This window comes from Euprymna scolopes, chromosome 2, assembly GCF_053919585.1.
Source record: "Euprymna scolopes isolate OS-2025 chromosome 2, ASM5391958v1, whole genome shotgun sequence".
In the NCBI taxonomy this organism is placed as follows: Eukaryota; Metazoa; Mollusca; class Cephalopoda; order Sepiida; family Sepiolidae; genus Euprymna; species Euprymna scolopes.
In genome coordinates, this window is record NC_136483.1 from 106193622 (window position 1) to 106207136 (window position 13515).

The window sequence follows — 13515 nt, forward strand, 5'->3', positions numbered from 1 at the left end:
TATGTCACAAAACAAGCATAGATTTGGTAAAGGATACTCCTCCATCCCTCATAAACAAATTAAACTATGGTTGTTGGGGGGGGGGACTACTGCTGGCCATGGAAAATAGCGGGCACTGGCAGCTGCGGCCTAAATAAAATTATCTGGCTTCTACTGTCTTGTATTGTCTAGCAGAAACCACTGGCTGTGATTATCGTCACTGTTGGTCACTAGCAATTAATGCTGTTTTGAGCAATTACTTGCATTTACTGGCATCTACTATTGGGCACTAGCTGCCTTTGCAACTGAAACTCACTGGCAATGTTGGCTTCCATTGGAATCTACTGTTGGGCACTGTGAGACACTAGCATCCACTGGCTATCACTGGATGCCTGTGACGGGAGTGATGATCACTGGCAGTTAGTGCTGCATTGAGGTGTTTACTGGTGGAGTGTCGGCTGCTTTTACAGCTGTCATTGTTGTTTGTCAGCATACACTGTTGGTTACTGGTGGTCATGAGCAATATCGGTCTCAATTGGACTGCTTCGAAATAAAATATTTGCATAGCTGGAGTCTGTATATACGTGTCTTGTATGTCTGTGAGCGTGTATCATCTACTGGTTATAAAGTTCTGTTCTTGTATTTATGACTCGTGTCTCTCTAGTGTTTAATAAACGTGTTGTATAAATGATCTAAACACTTGTGTGTATATAAAGTGTTCATCTAAATAACATTTAATGTTCATACTTAGGGAAGCAGCTGTATATACATATTCAATCATACACTTCAGACATATTTTTTTTTTTTTTGTATAGTTCTTTTTTCCCGGTTGTTTTTTTTTGTGTATGAAATCTTGTAATTGAAGACCGTTTCCTCTAAGGAAAACCCATAACAACGAGTTATATTTTTATATGGCTTTTATTTGTTTTTTTTGTTTTTTTTTTTATGGATCTGTTTTCTCTGTTTTGTCAAAGCTTGCATGCTGTATCTCTATATTTTTCTGGTGTGTCCACTGGAATGCTTCCGTAGACGTCCCTGTCTGTTCTCTCCAACTAACTGATTACGTATATTTCCAAACTATCTCATTACGTCATTAACTCCACGTGACCAAAGACACAAATCAGAAGATCCACCGTCATCACATATTTTGTTTGTTTGTTAACATTATTTTCTTCAAGTTAACATTTTTGAGAACTATTTTAACATAAATTATTTTATCTTTAAATATTTATTTCACTTTGAAAACATTCTTTCTGTTTCTATTTACAAATATCAATAACAATCATGCTTATAATCGTCCAGTATCTTGGCGTTGCATGGACCAACTATACAACACTGGCAGGCACTGTGTTCCTCTGCAGTTATCAATTATGATCAGTATCTGGCATTAATGAACTGCTCTGAACTGAAATCGACTGTGGTTATAGGAACTTCATGACAGGGGCAGGCATTGGCAGTCACTATCAGGCAAATAACTTATCTTCAAATGGTAGGCACTGTCATCCAGTGGCGGGCACTGTCATCCATGGTAGTCATTGCTCTTGTAAGGTGGTCAATGTCACTTCATTGTAGGGGCGGTTACTGGCGGGCATTGGTGTTATTAATAATAAAAATAATAATAGTAATAGCAGTAACAGTATTTAAGCAATGCATGAACTTTCTGGTATTGTATGTGGCTAATCTATATATCTATAAAAGTGAAAATGTCTGTGTCTGTGTACATTTCCCTACCAAATAATTCTGCCAGTTTTCAGCCTAGAGACTCGAGATTTGACATAAGGAGTATTAAGATTTGGGAAAATCTTTTTATTCTGCTTTCGACCAGAAATTTGGCTGTCAATGATTTGACCTTTGAAAACTCTATCAAACTCCTCCACCAATTTTGGGTCTAAACACTTGAAATTTTAAATGTAGGTTACTTGAACGTGGATCAAACTTTTTAATTTGATTTGAGCTCAAAAAATAAATGTTAAGGGGTCAAAATTGGGGTAAAAGTTGAAAATTTGACCTCTGCGGTCTCTACCAAATTACTCAGCCAATTTTTGTTCTAAACACTTGAAATTTTACATAATGTGTATTCAGACACAGGGCAAACTTTTTGATCGGTTTGGGTTGAAAATTTAAGCTGCCAAAGGGTCAAAGTTCAAAAGATTTGACCTTTGTGGTGTCTAGCAAACTACTCGGCCAATCTTGGGTCTAAACATTTGAAATTTATACATAACGGGTATTCAGACATGTCGCAAGCATTTTAATCAGTTTTGGGGCGAAAATTTGGCTGCCAAAAGGTCAAAGTTGAAAGAGTTGACCTTTGCAGATTCTACCAAATTCGTCCGCCAATTTTGGGTCTAAACACTTGAAATTTTAGATGTAGGTAACTTGGACATGAGTAAAACTTTTATTTTTATTTAAGACCAAAATAATAAATGTTAAGGGGGTCAAAATTGGGGTTAAAGCTAAAAAAAAAATTGGGGTTAAACTAAAAAAAAAATTTGGTCTCTACAAAATTACTCAGACAAATTTTGGTCTAAACATTTGAAATCTTACATAAAGTGTATTCACACATAGGGCAAGTTATGAACAGTAAAAAGGGCCCGCGCAAAGCCGGGCCAAACTGCTAGTAAAATATCTAAAAGCTGTTTATGTAAGTGTTGGGTGAATGTATCAAAGATGCATAGAAATCAGAGTTAGGTATTTAAGTAAGCGTACTTCAAGGCATGTAACTGTTTTATTGTGTTGTATAGAAAAATAAAAGCGAAGATACGATGTTGTTTATAATGTTAGATGAAAGTACAGAACAGGTAAGAATATTAGTCTATCAGGCAGTTGTACACAGTGACTTGATGTGTGGAAGTGAGGGTTAAGGATATGCATTGCATGGAGAGAAATGAGATTACAATGATACAATGGGTGCGTAATGTGAGTCTTAAAGACAGGCATAGTTCTGGTATGTGTTGGGCGGTTTAAAAAAATTGACTTTTAAACTCCCCTATCTTTGTCCAGATCTTTATTTATTCCTCTTTCTCACAAATCAATTTTTATCACTTCCTCCCATGTTTTCCTTGGCCTTTCCCTGTTAACTGAACCTGCTACCTTAACTGTTCTACATCTACTTTTTTTTTTTTTTTTTACGCAGTGATCACCACTTATCAAGGCCCGGAAGCCACTCAGGGATAAGGATTATTGCAAGTACATTACGTTAGTGAGGAGATTTGCTGATATGTTTACTTAAGGGGGCGGTTCATTAGGAATTTGTTAACATTGGACTTGAAGACAACCAAGTTGTAGTCCGGAGGGAAGCAGGCAGACGGAACAGAGACATTTCTGTAGGACCATACCATCAAAGTCTCCTGTTATGCACCTATCTCCCTGTAATGTCTAAGACTTAATTTTTCCTCTGAACGAAGCAAGTCTTTAAGACTCGCATTACAAATCCATTGCATCAGTTTCATATCATTTCTCTCCATGCAACGCATGTCTTCACTCCTTACTGGTCAGGTTTCAGTTCCATGCATCATCACATTGAATACATATGCCTAATAGACTTTTCCCCTATTATGAGATGCAAAAATAAGAATGCTGATAAGAAAATAAGACAGGACCATATGTTGCAAGCGAAAGAGTTGCATTTGCGAGTGATATTTCTCCAAGTGGTGACTAGAAATAATAAAACGTTTATCTTTTGCCGATTGTGTCTTTCTTTTTTTCACAGACAATCTTCCAAAGAATGAAAAATGTCTTTTCAACCTTTATTGTTATTTTAAAAATCAAATTATTTAAACAATAACAGGTTTAATAGAATAATATACTCTTTTTTTTTTAATGTCAGCTGTTTAGAAAAGCAGCTGAAGAATTTGAATGTTCATACATTTTTTGTATTCAGTTTTCATTCCAAACAAGGCACAGTGCTACTTTGAAGTAGGGGCTACTATCCGGGGCATAAGTTGCAGGGATATTATGAAGGGAGATGAGCAGCTAGATGTCTGTTCACCTTACACTTGAACTTCTGCATGTCAGTACAGTTGGGAAAGTAGAATCCCAGAAGGGAGTTCCAAAATCTAGCAGTTCTGGGGAAAAAAAACTATTGGAGTAGAAGTCTTTCTGACACCTAGAGATCGCTACTGTAAAAGGGGTGGGATTTAGCTGCTTTTTGGGTTTGTTGGGAGTACAAGTGCTTGTAGTTCGTCAGAGTATTCACTATTAAAATACTTGTAGAACAGGCAGAGAAATGTAACATTTCATCGATGGGACAGAGGCTGAAGCTTAGATAACAGTTCAGGACCTATCAGGTTGGTGACTCTCTTTTGAACCCTGTCCAGGAGTGAGAGACTGGTAGCAGATGCACTAGTCCAAATGTGACTACAGTATTCCATACATGGGCGAATCGTGGCCTTATAGAGGTACAGGATACTTTCAGGTGTTACCTACCTTCTTTGCAGCGGTTCTGGCAATGCTCTCAATGTATCTGTTCCCTGTGAACGTTAGGCCAAGGAGTTTAAAAGAAGTCTCAACATAAAATTTGGTGTATATTTTTCCTTTCCCTTTTTTCCTTTCCCTTTTTTCCTTTCCCTTTTTTCCTTTCCCTTTTTTTTCCTTTCCCTTTTTTTCCTTTCCCCTTTTTTTTCCTTTCCCTTTTTCTTCCTTTCCCTTTTTCTTCCTTTCCCTTTTTCTTCCTTTCCCTTTTTCTTCCATTCCCTTTTTCTTCCTTTCCACTTAGAAAAATGTCTGTATGTACTCAATACGGAACTAAGATGCCATATTTCAAATAATCACATGGGTTTGTCTGGTAACTTTTCTATTTGGCTATTAAATGAAAATATTTAGTTGTCAAAGGTGAACTAAAAATAAATTTGTCCATAGTATTCTGTAAGAATACTGATAACATTATAATAATAGAAGTATTATTAATAGTAATAATAAAAGCTATAACAAAGAAAGTATATAAGACATAAAGTTTGTTCTCTCTGTATTATTAGCTTAAAAAAATAAGAATACTGCTAATAACAATAAATAATAGATATGTTAATAGTAAGAAAGCAGTAATACAGAAAGTATAAGCCATATGTATGGCAGGCAATTAGAGCTCCTTCAGTCTTTGACAGACTATGGATACCCACGAAGGGGTGCCTGCGCGTGAAATTTTTGTGGCAGGAGGTACACAATCTCCAACCATACCACTCCTGAGTCAACATTGTTAAATACCAGGGGCAAGTGAAGTGTCTGTACAGGACGACTAGAAACAAATGCCGAGATAAGCGGAGGGACATACAGCACCTAGAATTCCCAAATGGTCACCCATCTGGTACTAACCAGGCTCAACGTTGCTTAACTTTGATGATCTGACAAGAACCGGTGTGTCAACGCGATTATGCCATATGACGGCAGGCAATAAGCCATAAAGAAATGTTTTAACAGTCTGTTTGATGTGGAAAACCTATTAAGAAAAAAAAACTTATATTTATGCTGTTCTCCACTTCAATATGTATGAATTTTCTGATGGCATTTGGCTAAGTATGACTTTGAAAAACAAAACCCGGTGATTTCGGGTTTTGTGGGAGGACTAAATTCAAGGAGGGAAAAAGATTTGCTACTAACTATGTGGTATTATGTAGCTGAGAAAGCGAGGCAAGGAGGGCAAATTATAATTTTTTTAAGAAAGGTGATGAAATGTGTGTATTTAGGTGTGAAAATGCTCTGCACTGTTAGGTTTGAATGATGAGTGTGAAAAATTTGCATAGGAATGGCCTCATTAGTTTTCTATTGTATCGATAGTTAGGGGGAGAATGTTATTATTTTATTATACATAGAGAAAAATTTTTTTTTATCAAATGAACTTTGATTTTCTCCAGAATTCTCCCTATATTAAAAAACAAAAACACTCAGTTGTTTTTCATTAATTGCGAAATTTTAAAATCAAAATATTGAATTTCAATTAAAATCAATAACTATTTAATTGAAATTTAAAAATTACCAAAAAACGGTAAGGTAGAAAAATTAAGTTTTCAAAGACAATTAGCGAAAATTGAGTTTTGCTAACTTGGCCTAAGATTTTCAGTTTTCAGAAAATAATTACTTCCCTTTTGTTATGATTCGAATTCTCCAGTTTCTTTTTTTTTTTTTTTTTTTTTTATTCCAAACTCAATTTTTGCTAATTGTCTTCGAAAACTTTTCATTTATAATTAATTTTCTACCTTATCGTTTTTTGTTATTTTTGGATATTTTCATTATTGTGACATGACAATTGAGTAGATACCTTTTGATTTTACTAGAAATTCAATTTTCGAATTTCGCTATTATAACAACAAAGAGCCGAAAAATCTGTATGATGTACATACCTGTGATAAAACAAAAATATCATATTCCAAAAATCATGTAAATTGACCAATCATTGAAATGAAAATAAAAGAAATGAAGAAAAAGAACTGGGGAAAAAATTGACGCATAAAATTAGGAATGAAAACAGGTAAAAAGAAAAAGAACAAAAGAAAAAGGCCATATTGATTTATGTTCATTTTTTTTTTTTTTTTTAATAAGGAAACAATTTAATTTGTAATCTATCAATATTTTCATCTGTTTATATTTGTAGCGACTTGCATAGAATTACAAATAAGTAAAGCAAATAGTTTTGTAACAGTCATCTAATTAAGATCTATTTTCTTTTGTATGAACAGATAATCTCTTGCGTAGTGATTGATACATGGTTTGGTTGGCAAAAGCAGGCATGTTCAAACTTGCATAGTGATACACAGGTGATTAGAGCACCACTGCACACGCATTCATTTGGCTGTAAGGTGTGAGCACATGCCAATCGAGGTTCTATTCACTACAATCAGTCTGGCAAAAACTGAATCTAGTGGGTCGAAGTATTCATTATGGGTAATCCTAGGAGGTCCATCCTCCCAAGCCTTGCTTCCTATCTTCTGGGTAGAGCAAGTTCATTGTTTACTACCTGAGGCGCCCTGACTAGGGAATGTCAACAGAACTATTCAAGCAATTTTTAATAGGCCAGAGTGCTCCTGTTTTAGGAGTGCTGGATTGACTCTTCCCACTTTCTGACCTTGTGTCATGTATTCTTGCGGTTGAAAGAAAGTAAATACAGTACGTGCGTGCCTTTCATCCATTTGCACCTAATATGAACAATTCCAGTGAGACGAAACGTCACATGTCCTTGGTTGCCTCTTGTCATAACTAATAAAAGATGACTTAAAGCTATTTCTTTTCTCTAATACATGCTGGCCGAACCAACTTGCCTTATATTCTTGTGTTACTGTCTTAATGAAACTGTTAAAGAAGTTAATATAAATTGTAAAGAAGATGCTTGTTTTTTTTGTTTTGTTTTTTTTTTTTAACTGGAACTCTGATGGCCCTTCTTTCTCTCTAGCAAGGTCAGTTAGCTTAATACAGACACAGTGACCAAATTACAGGAATGGCGATTTCCAACAAGCATCTAATCACCTCACCAACCTCTACAGTTTGTAGGAAAAGGTTAACTTTAAGCGTAGTCGTAAAATTAAATCTGCATTAAAAAAAAAAACAAAAAAAAAAAACAAGGTGAATTTTCCCAGAGAAATGCAGTTTTTTTTTTTTTTTTTTTTTTTTTTTTTTTTTTTTTAGTGAACACCTTTTTATGCTGTCATTATCGGTTGTTTGTGAGAATTTAAATAGAATTAATTCCGATTATTCAATAAAGCCCAAATGAAGAATGCTATTTTAGCTGTGTTTCGGATGCAATCAAGTATGTTTGCTTAAAAACAAATTGGTACCGTCGTCGCTGCTCTCTTCAATGTCATGAAACTGTTTTCTCCCTTCAATTGTTGTTGTTAACAGAATTCATCAATCAATATTGTTTGATTGATTTTATAGGATTGCTATAAGAAAGTCGTGTGCAGGAAGGTGAGTGGTGGTGGTGGTGGAGTGGTAATCTTGAACAACATCATTTTTCTTTGTTATTAAGAGCTTCATCTCTAAAATCAAATATGATCGGATTTTTTTTTTTAATAGAAAATCTTTTTGTTGTTTTGATTCCGTTTTAGTGCTTTTAAAGATTTTCTCTTTACTCCTTATTTCATTTTTTTGTTGTTTCATATTAATGTTTTAAAAAAAAAACATTACACTTTCTTTTGAAAACCATTAAAATAAAATAAAAATTACTAATTAGATTATATCCTTATTAACAAAAAAAAAAAAGCATGAATCAATATGGCCTTTTTCTTTTCTCTTTTTCTTTTTATCTATTTTCATTCCTTATTTTATGCGTTAAAATTTTTTTCTTTCATTTCTTTTTTTTTTTTTTATATCTTTTCTCAGTTTTTTTATTTTTATTTTTTATTTTTCATTTCTTTATCATTTTACATTTTTCTTTTTTTTTCTTTTGGATTTTCTCACACTTTTCAAAATAATGGGAAGCCATCTTCCCAGGTATTACCACCTTTTTTCAAAGGAAGGATGAGTTCATTGCCTTATACCTGATGCGATATCATCATGAGTGTGTTGACAAGACAGGCTCAAATATTTTGCGATGAATGTGACTTGACAATTTTGTTACACCAACTGCTGTGCACAGTTTCTGTATTCTTTTGAGTTTTTTTTTTTTTGTTTTTTTTTCGTATTTCTTTCCAGATTTATGGTTACTAGAAAGGCACTATGATCAGACTACTATCTTAATGTAGGTTTTGTGCATATTTGTAGTCGCATTTATCTGTTATAAATTATTGTATTTATTCCTAGGAGTGCTACAATCCAAGCTGTTTAATATTACAGGGCTAGCAAAACAAATTTTTTCTCCCCAATAATTATCTCCTCCCACAAACCCCATCATAATCAGAAAATTTCCAACATTGTATGTTTGGCCTGATGACTGTTTCTATTTGTTTCTTACATAGATACATTTTGCCTAAGTTTTTTCAGTTTCCGTTGTAAAATTACTGACCACTTGCTAAAAGTTACTTTCCGACACTTTCATTGGTTGCCCGTTGCTTGAAATACGGGGTTATCAGTTTCTGCTATTCAGTGAATGGTTAAACATGAAACAAGATGGCATCACTCCTTGCACGAATAAAATCCTATTCTTTTACTGATGATTTATGAGCCCTACACTTATGCAACCTTCTTCTACACCAAACCAAGCACATTCTCACACAAGTAAAGACCTTGTTGTCAATAAAAAATCTATCACCTTTATATGCTGGTATATTCAATGTCATACTATGTTTATTTGAATCCTTTGTTTCTGAATAGATTAAATGTCACACAAAATAGTGTTATGACTTGATGCAGTGTTTTTGCAATGTTTCTGTGGTACAAAATAATCCAACTTCCTCCCAAAAATGCCGCCCATAAAATGAAATCATTGGATCAATTATACTTGAGGCACCCTAAAATGAGCAACAACCAAAAGGACACATTTAGCCTCAACATCAATTTTTTTAAACTGTTACTTCCAGTTGAGTCATAAGCAATACGTACATTTATAATTTTGTCATCAGATTTTTTTTTTTTATTATTATTAAAAGTGGGTGGGGGAGTGTATTTAAGATAATGTTTTACTATTTCAAAAGTTTGGTTTCATTGACAAAAAAGTGTTACGAATAGCCTAAAAGTACATCACACATTTTTAATAAAACAAGTGAAGCATGCATGGTACACCATGAGTGCACAATGAACGGGGCTTAAAAAATGACTAAGTTCAGCATTTGCCTCCCCCCCCCTTTAACCCCCAAAGTTCCTGGCGGATGCAACATCCTGGTGAAAATCAACAAACGGTGCAGTTTTAGGCCTTAACATATTTAAATTTGAGTTCTACACCATGCAGTGAAAAGAAATGAAGTCCATCATTTGCCCCCCACCCCACCCCCATTTAGCCCCAAAATCCCCAAGATCTTAAGATATTTAAATTTGAGTTCAGCACCATGCAAAATTGCTAAATAGACATACACAGAAAATTTTGGACAAATATGGTAAAATAGTCCCAAAAATCGAGTGCTTTTATTAGCCCTAAAAGAGCCCCTGGGGCACACCCAAGAGTTATGGCAAAGTATAGACAAAAAAAATTATATAGAAATTAGTTAGTTACAACTTTTCAGAAAGTTTTATAAAAATCCAAAGCATCAATTTTTTTTTAATAAGCACAAAATTATCAATCTTAGCCATTTTAACCTGAAAGGCACCCCTAAGGGGCCAACTGAAGTTTTCCCGGAAAATCCGTTCTTTTAATTTTTTACTTGTATCATATTTAATGTTTGTGCAAAATTGCAAAAAATTCCAAGACTTAGTTATTGAGAAAAGTGTGGACAGACGAACAGACAAAGGTGAATTTACAGGTCCACCCTCCTTTTGTCAGGACTAAAAAGTTTTAGTAAAAAAACGTTATTTTGTGAACATCCATACACAAGCAATGGGTAACTATTGGAACCTAAACCATGTATTCAACCTACTGTTCTCATCTTGAGTGTTATTTTCACAACGTTTCAACCGATGTAACTTCCAACCTTCTTCAGGTGTATCTTTCTTCCAAACTCTGGAATCTTCACAGAATTTCGAACGAGTTTGACAGAAAGATTCTTGCATTTCACAAGATATACTGTAAGAAGGTTGGAGGTTAGATCGGCCGAAAACTTTGTGAAAATAATGCTCAAGATGAGAACATCAGTTCAAATAATACAAATTATCAATCCTTATCTCAAAAATTCAAAAACATATAAAGTATATATATATATATATATATATATATATATATATATATTTTTAAAAATTGATAAATCTCCAATGTCTACAAAACAAAAAATATTACGTTTCTGAATTTTTGAGATGAGGATTCATATTTGTATTATTCATACTACTGTTCGCATCTTGTCATTTTCACGTTTCGATCAATGTAATCCCCGACCTTCTGCAGGTGTATTTTAATGAACTCTGGGAATCTTTCTCTGGAATCTGCACAAAATTTCGAACAAAACCATTTATTTAATTCACTGGGGTAGCATGCTCTCGTTCTGTCAGCCATGAATGGATAACAGTCCTAAGTAATTTTCAATTGTATTTTCGGTCACCTATACTAAGGATTGAACCTTCAACCTTGAGGAGAAGATCACTTTTACAACTGAATTTACAACCATTGCATCACGGGTGTTTGTAGACAATTCTAGTACAAATTTTAGGAGCCTTAAACCTATTTTATTTCTAAATGTAAACATCACTATTTATCACTACTACACACACACACACACACATATGTGTATATCTCAAATTTTAGTCATTCAATAAATTCAAAAATTTATGACGTGAAATGGTTAAATTTCAAATCAAAAGATTTTTATTATTCTATGTAAGACAAAGAATACATTTGAAATATAACTCCTTATTGTATTTATTTGCTTCCCCACCAAAGCAAATTAGGCACAAGGCCGTTTTTAATGTGGAGTAAAAACCGGCTTCCCTAAAAGTAAGCAAAAAGGGGGCACTCTGGTTACCAAAAATAATAATTGTCCCAGCATAGAGGGTTTCCCATCCATTGACTGGGACAAATTACCTTAAGTGCAGCATCTGCAGAACAGATACTAAACTTTGATCCCGGCCCAAAGGCCAAGTATAACTCCTTATTCTATATGATTTCGATATCTACCATCTCTTCAGAGAAGAAAATATTAGCAAATAATTATAATGGTTTACACCTTATTTGCTAAAGCCAGTAAGACATGGAAAATCACAAAAGTTTTTTTAAGTATTTAAATATCATAGAGTAAGGGAAATTAATAAAAAGAATATAAAAATTCACATCCAAATTGCATGGTAAAATTCGAAGTGAATGTCTTTGATAGCAGTGTGGTAAAGTTATCCAAACTGTATTTTGAGTAATCAAATCAGTAAGACTTATAATCACAGGTTTCCATACCAGTCGATTGTTAGATAATTCTATTCTGAAGTGTGTGTGTGTGTGTGTGTATATATATATATATATATATATATATATATATATATATATATATATATTAGCCTGGGTGCCTGGAGGTGTGTGCTAAGCAAAGAAAAAAAAAAGTGGTAGTAGGCAGGCAGGCTTGAACCTGTACCGCGAAAGAGGAAAAGAAAGTAGGAAAAAAAATATGTGATGCGTTAGCTGTTGCGCCCATTGCCAAACCAGAAGTGACGTAGGCTTAAATTAAGGCTAGATAATCGAAAAGAGGCGATGACTTTCGAAACATCGGCGAAAAAAGCAACCCCTCCCTGTATAAAAGTACCCAGTTGAGGGTGAAGGAATTAATATTTTTAGTCAATTTTTCAATATTTGTTGTCCGAAGGGTCGGTCTTCAAAACAATACTGATCTCACGAAAATCTGCCACCTCTGTCGAAAGTTTTTATGATACATACAGACAGACAGATAGGTGAGATGTATATTATAGAGTCCTACCTGCTTATTACTATATATTATCTATTCTTTATAATTAACGGTCCCATATCATGCTAAATTCTATAATTAGTCAACTTAGTAGTTGATCCTCATCAAACATATGCACTGCTTCTTGGAGTCATCTTACTTCCCACGGTTCTTCTGTCTATAATTTTTACTTCATCCCATAAAGGTAGATGATTTTCCCTTTTCCCTCCATATATGGTCAGCCATACCCAACTTTTCAATCTCTTCACGTATTACGTCTTTTTGATGTTTTTCTAACTTTATTTTTAGTGGATGACAGATCTCACCTTTATATAAGTCCTCCACATTTACATGGAATCTCATGCACACAGTTCTTAGTCATGATTCTTTCTGTAGGGGGCTTGACTTGCACAAGATGTTTCCAGAGAGTCAAATCACTCCTGAATATTGTCCCGATGTTGTATGGATTGTATATTCCTTGAATTTTTTTTTTTTTTTTTCGATAAATCTTTCATGTATGATATACAAACTGTGATGAGTTTTTGGGTGGTTTTTGGTGCAGATTTCTTGGAGCTGATATCATGCTCTCTGAATAGTTTTTTTTTTTTTTTTTCTTAAACTGTTCATTTCTAGTTGATATGCATTGCTGTTACTACATATTGCTTTTGCTTGGTATTGTACGCAATGGACAATTCCTTTCTTTACATTATATGGATCGTTGGAGTTGACGTTTGGGTACTGTTCCGTAAAAGTTGGCTAACATCTAGAAATAAAATAGGATTAAAGCTTCTAAAATTTGTACTAGAATTGACCGCAATTGCAAATTACTAAGGACTTCTATCCAGTTATGGATGACGGAACGAAAGCATGCTACTGCCATGAATTAAATAAACGATTCTGTTCAAAATTTAGTGCAGATTCTCAAGATTGACAGAAAGATTCCTGAGTTCGACAAGATACACCTGAAGAAGGTCAGAGGTTACATCAACTGAAACGTTGTGAAAATGACACTCAAGATGAGAACAGTAGTCCGAATAATCCAAATAATACAAAAACAAAAATAAAACATTTTAATACTTTATTAGCTTTTTAAATAACCAAATAACCTCTTGTATTTATTTATTTATTTTAAAAAAAAAAAAAAAAAACAGTGATAATACAACAATTT

The 13515-nt window shown here is 34.0% G+C and overlaps 1 protein-coding gene and 1 pseudogene across 1 annotated transcript in view; one reads left to right on the forward strand and one right to left on the reverse strand.

Annotated features, from left to right (window-relative positions):
• Nucleotides 1-13515, forward strand: part of LOC145294009 (aspartate beta-hydroxylase domain-containing protein 2-like) — a 52719-nt gene that overhangs the window by 10027 nt on the left and 29177 nt on the right. The gene's annotated exons all lie outside the window — the stretch shown is intronic.
• LOC145243629 (5S ribosomal RNA) lies at nt 5239-5355 on the reverse strand (annotated as a pseudogene).